The sequence below is a fragment of the Stomoxys calcitrans genome, chromosome 4 (assembly GCF_963082655.1).
Source record: "Stomoxys calcitrans chromosome 4, idStoCalc2.1, whole genome shotgun sequence".
NCBI classification, from domain to species: Eukaryota; Metazoa; Arthropoda; class Insecta; order Diptera; family Muscidae; genus Stomoxys; species Stomoxys calcitrans.
The window spans coordinates 12,384,859-12,395,643 of record NC_081555.1 but is presented as its reverse complement, the minus strand read 5'-3'; positions in this window follow the sequence as shown (position 1 = coordinate 12,395,643).

Here is a 10,785-nt window from a genome sequence, read left to right as displayed (position 1 = left end):
CACCTTATTCTCGCTCATTTTCTGAGACACAAAGTTAGGGGGACAGGCATTTAATTTTTCCGCAATTTTCCTACCTGTGAAAAATATTCTTATGGCCACCCTAATATAAATTATGATGTGTGGGCAAAATACTCTTATCCCCACCCTAATATAAATTATGATGTTTGGGCAAAACACTCTTATCCCCACCCTAATATAAATTATGATGTGCGGGCAAAATACTTTACCCCCACCCTAATATAAATTATGATATGTGGGCAAAATACTCTTATCTCCACCCTAATATAAATTATGATGTGTGGGCAGACAGAAGTTGGTTTTTCTTTCCACTTTGTTTTCATTTGCTAACCGCATTGAAACTGATGCATAAAATCCCTCATCAACATTTTTATGAATATGGCAAACACACACCCGAGCACACTTACACACACACACACACACACAGGCGGTGGTGAGAATAAGTATTCATATTTATGTATGAGAACTACTGTTGAAAGGTATTATGGTTTACCATATTTACACTACAGCCAACACAGGTGCTCATATTGCGTATAAACAATTCTTCTTACTTGTGGTCCCTGCTTGGAAACTGTTGGTCTGTCTTTAAATCGTATGTGGGTTTTGTAGTTTATGCTGTGGATATTTTTTGATGTTGTGTCTGTTGCTGACACTTGAAATAATTACAACTTTTCAAATAAACCGAGAAGAAGAAGGAAAAACACAGCAAAGAAATTGCAAAATGAAATTTGAAAGGAAAAGAAAAAAAAAACACAACCAAATGTGAAATATTTTGTAAACTTTGTGGGGAAGACCTGTCAGTCTGTCGTTGGCATTATTGAAACTATTTTTTGGCAAAACATTAACAGTTTGTTTTTTTTGGAGGTAGGGAAGGTAAACCAACAAAACAAATCAAAACCACATTTGTTGAGCCTTTGAGGGAAAAAACCTGTCTGTCTGTCGTAGACATCATTGTAACTATTTTTTGTGTTGGCAAAAAAAGTGTTTTTTTTTTGGGATTCAGAACGGAAAACTAACAATTCAAAACTTAATCCTTTGAGCCCTGGATTAGCTATAAATAAAAAAAAATTTTCTGTAGAATATTAAATGGTGTTGGGTTTTATGAATGTTCAAAAACGAAATTAAAAAAAGTTTTTTTTTACTTTCAAGAAACCACCATAGGATGGGGGTGTACTAATTTCGTCATTCTTTTTGTAACACCTCGAAATATGCGTCTAAGACCCCATAGAGTATATATATTCTTGATCGTCATAACATTTTAAATCGATCTAGCCAAGTCCGTCCATCTGTCCGTCCGTCTGTCTGTCAAAAGCATGCTAACTTTCGAAGCAGTAAAACTAGCCGCATGAAATTTTGCACAAATACTTTTTATTAGTGTAGGTCGGTTGGGATTTAAATGGGCCTACTCGGTCCATGTTTTGATATAGCTGCCATATAAACCGATCTTGGGTCTTGACTTCTTAAGCCTCTAAAGGGCGCAATACTTATACGATTTGTCTGAAATTTGGCATAAGGTGTTTATGACTTCCAAAAAATGAGCTAACTATGCTTGAAATCAGTCCATAACCTGATATAGCCGCCATATAAACCGATCTTGGGTCTTGACTTCTTGAGACTCTAGAGGGCGTAATTTTCGTCCGATTTAACTGAAATATTGCATGTGGTGTTTTGATATCACTTCCAATAACTATGTCTAATATGGTTCAAATTGGTCTATAACTTGATATAGCTGCCATAAAAACCGATCCGGGGTCTTGAGTTCTTGGGCCTCTAGAGGTCGCATTTATTATCCGACGTATTTCGCAATGACTTCCCACAACTACGACGAATATGGTTCAAATTGGTCCATAACCTTATTTAGCTTTCATATAAACCAATGTAGGGTCTTGACTTCTTGAGCCTATAGAGGGCGCAATTGTTCTCCGAATGAGCTGAAATTTTGCATGATGTGGTTTGTTATGACTTCCATCAGCTGAATATGCTTCAAATCGCTTCATTACCTGATATAGCTGCCATATAAACCGATCTTGGATATTGACTTCTTGAGCCACTAGAGGGCGCAATTTTTATCCGCTTTGGCTGAAATTTTTCATGACGTGTTCGGTTATGATTTCCAATAACTGTGTCCAATATGGTTCAAATTGGTCTATAACTTGATATAGCTGCCGTATAAACCGGTCTTGGATCTTGACATCTTCAGCCTCTAGAGGGCGCAATTTTTATCCGATTTGGCTGAAATTTTGCACGGTGTGTTTCGCTATGACCTCCAACAACTGAGCTTAGAATGGTTCAAATCGCTTCGTTACCTGATATTGCTTTCATATAAACCGATCTGGGGTTTTCACTTCTTGAGCCTCTAGAGGGCGCTCATGACGTGTTTAGTTATAAAGTCCAACAACTGTGCCAAGCATGGTTCAAATCGGTTCATAACCTGATATTGCTGCCACATAAACTGATCTTGTATCTTGACTTTCTAAGCCACTAGAGGGCGCAATTCTTATCTGATTTCGCTGAAATTTTGCATGACGTGTTTTGCAATGACTTCCAACAACTGTGTCGAATATGATTCAAATTGGTCCATAACCTGATATAGGTGTCATATCTACCGGTTTGAGGTCTTGATTTCTTTAGCCTCTAGAGGGCGCAATTCTTATCCGATTTGGCTGAAAGTTAGCATGAGGTTTTTGTTATGACTTCCAACATTTGTGCTAAGTATGGTTTGAATCGGTCTATAACCTGATATATTTGTCATGTAAACCGATCTGGGGTCTTGACTTCTTGAGCCTCTAGAGGGCGCAATTCTTATTTGATTTGGCTGAAGTTTTGCATGAGGTGTTTTGCAGGAACTTCCAACAACTGTGTCGAATATGGTTCAAATTGGTCCATAGCCTGATATAGCTGCCATATAAACCGGTTTGGGGTCTTGATTTCTTTAGTCTCTAGAGGGCGCAATTCTTATCCGATTTGGCTGAAAGTTAGCATTAGGTTTTTGTTAAGACTTCCAACATTTGTGCTAAATATGGTTTGAATCGGTCTATAACCTGATATATTTGTCAGGTAAACCGATCTAGGGTCTTGACTTCTTGAGCCTCTAGGGGGCGCAATTCTTATCTGATTTCGCTGAAATTTAGCATGACGTGTTTTACAATGACTTCCAACAACTGTGTCGAATATGGTTCAAATTGGTCCATAACCTGATATAGCTGTCATATAAACCGGTTTGGGGTCTTGATTTCTTGAGCCTCTAGAGGGCGCAATTCTTATCCGATTTGGCTGAAAGTTAGCATGAGGTTTTTTGTTATGACTTTCAACATTTGTGCTAAGTATGGTTCAAATCGGTCCATAACCTGATATATTTTTCATATAAACCGATCGGGGGTCTTGACTTCTTGAGCCACTAGAGGGCGCAATTCTTATCTGATTTGGTTGAAATTTCGCTTGACGTATTTCGCAATGACTTCCAATAGATCTGTCGAATATGGTGTAAGTTGGTTCAGAACCGGATATAGCTGGCATATAAACCAATATAGGATCTTGATTTCTTGAGCCACTAGAGGGCGTAATTTTTTCTGATTTGACCGAAAGTTTGCACGATGAGTTTCGCTTTGACTTCCAACAGCAATGTCGAATATGGTTTAAACTGGTATATAACCTGATATAACTACCACATAAACCGATCTGGGATCTTGACTTCTTCAGCCTCTAGAGGGCGCAATTCTTATCCGATTTGGCTGATATTTTGTACAATGGCTTCTCCCATGACCTTCAACATACATGTTCAATATAATCTGAATCGATCTATAGCCTGATACAGCTCCCATAGTAACCGATCTACCAGTTTTACTTCTTGAGGCCCTATAGGGCAAAATTCTTATTCGAATGGGCTGAAATTCGTATTCCGAATTCGAAATCCGAATCGTACCATAACTTGATAGAGCTCTTATAACAAAGCAATTCTTTTCTTTTATCCTTTATATAAAGAGATGCCGGGGAAAGAACTCGACATATACGATCCATGGTGGACGGTATATATAAAATTCGTCCCGGCTGAACTTAGCACGCTTTTGCTAGTTTTATGATTGCTTTAATAACTTTTTAGGTTTATATTTTTTTTTTCAAATATTTGAAACTTTTTTCCCTTAATTTGCAAGTTTGAGACATTTTCCTCTCTTCTTATTTCCTATGGGGGTTTTTGTTTTCTCTAGAATTTCCTTTGTCTTCATAAATCCCCTCTTGGCCTTTAAAAATCTTATTTTTTCCCTTAAAACACTTTAAAATTCCGCATGTCTGGAATTTTTATTTCATTAGAAAAAAAATGTATTTCATTGCATAATATTTACTTTGGCAGGCTATAAATCTGTTTAATTGTCACATACATTTAGGGGTTTCAAAGAACTTGCCTAGCCAACATAACCGTGGCATACTTTAGGGCATTCATACCTTAGGGATGCAATGCAAATATGAACACAAAACTAAGGCAAATATAGGGAGACATAGAAACGAAAGCTTGAACAGAGAATGAGAAGAAGTGCAGGGGTGAAGGAGTGACTGTTGGGGGTATGTTCGTGTGTGTCTGTGTAATATTTGCATATGTAAAAGAGCAAAAGTTAGCGACTTGATCCCCATGCTATCCCCCTTCCCCCACACACATATGACATGAAAAGTCTCAAAGGCACATAATTTAATTGCCATTCTTATTATTTACCTTAACATGTTATCCTTCTCTGCCATACGCTAAGACTCTAAGCTATTAAGGCTAACAACACAGGCCAGCAGGCAACAGCTCAGCAGCTCCCAAAGGGCCATTAACATGATCATGGCATATTTGCTTAAGCAAAAGGTGTGCAAGATAACGAATGCGCCACAGAAATCCTTCTATGGCACGTAAACAGACACTTACATATACAAATGCAGATATTGCATATGGGACACTCGTAGCATAGTTAGTTTTTGTCCCTCAACATGCAGGGCAAATATGGTCCAGATAGGTCTATATTTGGATATAGCTGCCATGTAGGCCGATCTGCCGATTTTAGGCCTTATGCTCATAAAAGGTGCATTTATTATCCGATTTTAATCAAATTTGGCACAACGAGTTATATTAAGTCCCTTGGCGTTTGTGTCTGATATGATCCAGATCGGTCTGTATTTGGATATAGGTCCATATAAGCCGATCTCCCCATTTAAGGTCTACGGCCTAAAGAAGCCGCATTTTTTACTGAAATGCGCTGAAATGTGGCACAGTGTGTTGTCTTATGACCTTCGACATCTTTGGTCTAGGTCGGCCCATATCCAGATGTAATTCCCATATAGAGCGATCCCCCCATTTAAGGTGTACAGCCCATAGAAGCCGCATTTATTAACCGATTTCGCAGAAATTCAGTACCGTGAGTTTTGGTCTTATACTTCAAATACTTCCTATTAGTGCAGATCAGTTGGGATTGTAAATGGGCCTAATCGGTCCATGTTTCAAGGTAACTGCCATATAAAACGATCATGGGTCTTGACTTCTTGAGCCTCTAGAGGGCGCAATTCTTATGCAAATCGGCTGAAACTTTAAGGGAGGTGTTTTGTTATGGCTTCCAACAACTGTACTAAGTTTGGTTTAAATTGGTTCATAACCTGATATAGCTGCCATATCAACCGATCTGGGGTCTTGACTTCTTGAGCCACTAGAGGGCGCAATTCTTATTGGATTTGACTGAAATTTTGTACGACGTGTTTCGCTATCACTTCCAACAAATGTGCTAAGTATGGTTGAAATCGGTTCATAATCTGATATGGCTGCCATATAAACCGATCTGGGGTCTTGACTTCTTGAACCTCTAGGGGGCGCAATTCTTTACCGATTTTGCTAAAATTGTGCATGAAATGTTTTGGTTCGACTTTCAACAACTGTGTCGAGTAGGCCTCAAATCAGTTCATAACCTGATATAGCTATCATATAAACCGATTTGGGGTCTTGACTTCTTGAGCCTCTAGAGGGCGCAATTCTTATCCGATTTGCCTGAAATTCAGCATGAAGTGTTTTCTTATGACTTCCAAGAACTGTGCTAAGTATGGTTCAAATCGATCTATAACCTGATATAATTGTCATATAAACCGATTTGGGGTCTTGACTTCTTGAGCCTCTAGAGGGCGCAATTCCTATACGATTTAGCTGAAATTTAGCACGACGTGTTTTGCTATGATTTCCAAAAACTGTGCTAGGTATGGTCCAAATCAGTCTATAACTTGATATAGCTGTCATATAAACCCATCTGGGGTTTTGATTTCTTAAACCTGTAGAGGGCGCAATTATTATACGATTTGGCTGAAATTTTACATGACATGTTTTTCTATGACTTCCAACGACTGTGCTGAGTGTGGTTGAAGTCAGTCCATAACCAGTCGAATCAGTCCATAACCTGATATGGCTGTCATTTACACCGATCTGGGGTCTTGACTTCTTGAGCCTCTAGAGGGCGCAATTCCTATCCGATTTGGGTGAAATTTTGCACGACGCATTTCTCTATGACCCTTAACAACTGTGTTAGGTGTGGTTGGAATCGGTCCATATCCTGATATAGCTGTCATATAAACCGATTTGTGGTCTTGACTTTTTGGGCCACTAGAGGGCGCAATTTTTACCCGAATTTTCTAAAATTTTGCATGACGTGTTTTCTTATGACTTTGAACAACTGTGCCAAATATGGTTCAAATCGGATTATAACCTGATATAGCTGCCATATAAACCGATCTGGAATATTGACTTCTTGAGCCCCTAGAGGTCGCAAATATTATCCGATTTGGCTGAAATTTTGTACAATGGCTTCTCTCATAACTTTCAACATACGTCTCAATTATGGTCTGAATAGGTCTATAGACTTATACAGCTTCCTTATAAACCAAACTCCCTTTTTTACTTTTTGAGCCCCTAAATGGCGCAATTCTTATTCGATTTGGCCGAAATTTTTCACAATGACTTCTACTATGGTCTCCAACATTCAATTCAATTATGGTCCGAATCGGACCATAACTTTGTTTGCCTAAAAAGAGATTTCGGGAAAAGAACTGGACATGGTGCATGGTATATCAGATTCGGCCAGATCTGTAGTGGCGGGTGTATAAGGTTCGGCCCAGCCCAACTTAGCATGCTTTTGCTTGTTATATTGGGTTGCCCAAAAAGTAATTGCGGATTTTTTTACACTTTTTTTCTAAAGCAAGCTAAAAGTAACAGCTGATAACTGACAGAAGAAAGAATGCAATTACAGAGTCACAAGCTGTGAAAAAATTTGTCAACGCCGACTATATGAAAAATCCGCAATTACTTTTTGGGCAACCCAATATAAGATTTTGTTTGGTTTTTTTGTATAGTACCCCATATCCATAACCGCCATGCAGGTAATCATTTAGGCTCAACTCATTCAACAAGTAAATTGATATTGCAGTCACGTCCCTTTTGCTGTTACACTGAAAGGATATGCTAAGCTGTTTTTCTCTTGTCTCCTCTTTTTGTTACTTTTATTCATCAAAGTTGCCAACGAAGCCAGAAAGGTAGCAAAAATATTCCTGGAAAAATTTTAGCAATTAATTTTTACATTCTTCTAAATGGAAAACAGTGTGTGGTCGTTTGGTGGGGGGGGAGAAATGTGGGAGTAGGCTTGGCCATGTGTTTAGGCTATCAAAAGAAAAGGTAAAACAAACTCATAAACTCACAGAGCACTAAGAAGGGGCAGGGGGGAGTTTTCAGAAGGACAGAAAAAATAACAGGAAAGAGGATGTCCGTCTGGGGAGACTAGGTAGGTACACATATATATATCAGTTGACCAGAGAGAAAACACATTTACCCAAAGGCTACAAAAAAAAAAACGGACAATGCAAACAGAAGGCCAGACTTAGCAACACAACAACAAAAAATGAATATAAATAGCCTTAAGGGCAAACACAAGTATTTGTTTGAAGGATAGAGATTTTTAATTTCGATGTTGGGATTTCGGCATAAAGGATATAACGAAATTGGGGGAAAAAGGCAAGGCGGACTAAACTTAGAAATTTTTTATGTTGGTTTTATGTTATCATGTTAACACTTTTTATAGAGACAAATGATGGCAAGTGAAAAGAAAATCTTTTATAAAAAAAACGGGTTGGTTATACATTGTTGTAATTTTTTCATTTTCATCGTTTTTTCAGTAATTTTTTTTACAAAAAAATTTATTAAATATTTATTGAAAAATTTTTAAAAAAAAATATTTTATAAAATGTATTATCAAAATTGTTTTTTACAATTTTTTTTCTGTTTTTTTTTTTTATAAAAAAAAATACTGTTGTTTGAACAGCAAGCATTAAACAATGGTCTAAAGCCGGACAATATTCTGCAATAAATAAAAAAAAAAAATTAAATTTTTTTTACAAAAATCTTGTTAATGAGCCAGCCCAGAAACGCGTCTGCCAATAGTGTGTGTGTGTTATCTATGCCCGATTGTCTGATAGTTGGTAATTTATTTTCTTCAAATCCTAAAGAGAATAAAGAATTTTTAGTATCCTTTGAATTTTTTCAAAAATCTTGTTATTGACGGTTTTGCCAGCCCAGAAACGCGTCTGCCAATAGTGTGTTATCTATGCCCGATAGTCTGATGGTTGGCAATTTCTGTTCGTTAATTCCTAAACACAATGCCTCCCTTCTGAACTCACATTCTCCTGGTCATTTAAGCTCGACCAAAGGAAGAAAGAATTTTTAGTATCCTTTGAATTTTTTTACAAAAATCTTGTTATTGACGGTCTTGCCAGTAAAGAAACGCGTCTGCCAATGATGTGTTAAGTATGTCCGATTGTCTGATAATTGACAATTTCTGTTCTTCAATTCCTAAACACAATTTCTCCCTTCTGAACTCTTATTCTCGTGGTCATTCTCGACTAAAGGATGAACGAATTTTCAGCATCCTTTGAATTTTTTCCAAAAATCTTGTTATTGACGGTTTTGCCAGCAAAGAAACGCGTCTGCCAATAGTGTGTGTTATCTATGCCCGATTGTCTGATGGTTGGCAATTTCTGTTGTTCAATTCATAAACATGGTTGGCAATTTCTTTTCTTCAATTCCTAAACACAATCTCTCCTGAACTCTCATGCTCCTGGTCATTTAGGCTCGACTAAAGAAAGAAAGAATTTTTAGTATCTTTTGAATTTTTTAACAAAAATCTTGTTGTTGACGGTCTTGCCAGCCCAGAAACGCGTCTGCCAATAGTGTGTGTTGTCTATGCCCGATTTTCTGATATTTGGCAACTTCTTTTCTTCAATTCCTAAACACAATCTCTCCCTCCTGAACTCACGTTCTCGTGGTCATTTAAGCTCGACCAAAGGAAGAAAGAATTTTTAGTATCCTTTGAATTTTTTTACAAAAATCTTGGTAATAAAGGTCTTGCCGGCCCAGAAACGCGTTTGCCAATAGTGTGTGTTATCTATGTTGGCAATTTCTTTTCTTCAATTCCTAAACACAATCTCTCCCTCCTGAACTCACATTCTCGAGGTCATTTAAGCTCGACTAAAGGAAGAAAGAATTTTTAGTATCCTTTGAATTTTTTTTACAAAAATCTTGTTATTGACGGTTTTGCCAGCCCAGAAACGCGTCTGCCAATAGTGTGTGTTACTCACATTCTCGAGGTCATTTAAGCTCGACTAAAGGAAGAACGAATTTTTAGTATCCTTTGAATTTTTTTACAAAAATCTTGTTATTGACGGTTTTGCCAGCCCAGAAACGCGTCTGCCAATAGTGTGTGTCATCTATGTCCGATTGTCTAATAGTTGGCAATTTCTTTTCTTTAATTCCTAAACACAATCTCTCCCTCCTGAACTCACATTTTCGTGGTCATTTAAGTTCGACTAAAGAAAGAAAGAATTTTTAGTATCCTTTGAATTTTTTTACAAAAATCTTGTTATTGACGGTATTGCCAGACCAAAAACGCGTCTGCCAATAGTGTGTGTTACTCACATTCTCGAGGTCATTTAAGCTCGACTAAAGGAAGAACGAATTTTTAGTATCCTTTGAATTTTTTTACAAAAATCTTGTTATTGACGGTTTTGCCAGCAAAGATACGCGTCTGCCAATAGTGTGTGTCATCTATGCCCGATTGTCTGACAGTTGGCAATTTCTTTTCTTCACTTCCTAAACACAATCTCTCCCTCCTGAACTAACGTTCTCGAATTTTTAGTATCCTTTGAATTTCGATGAATTACAATGAAACTTTTTAAGTTTTTGGCGATTTCGTTGATATTGGTGTTATCGGAAAGTTTTTGTTTATTTTTTTCATCTCGATACAGAAGCCCACAAAGAGTTTTCGCTCTCAACTGATTCACTGATCTTTGCCAATGATATCCTCCAACACACAAAAATGTTTGATTTTTTTTTTCAATTGGTTTTCCAATTGATGATAAACTCATAATTGGCAGCTGTCGGCTTTGTAGTTAGTTTTTATAATTGGCCAAGTTAGCTGGAAATAACAAACAAGTTTTGTGATGGTGTAGATTGGTTATGCAAAATCACAAAAGAAATATAAAGGAAATCAAAAAGGCATTAGGATGCAGAAATGCCAGAAGTTGAATGCCATAGTTGAGTATCCAACTCAATCAAGCTGAAAAATATAACATGATAGGAGCTAAACTAATTGTTCGAAAAGCAAAAAAAAAAAAAAAAGAGGAATCCCTGTGTTGAAAAAAAAAATAAAATATTTTTAAGTTAACAAGTGTCACATTCAGGAGCGTACTGAGAAGACTCACAGATGTTGGGCACTA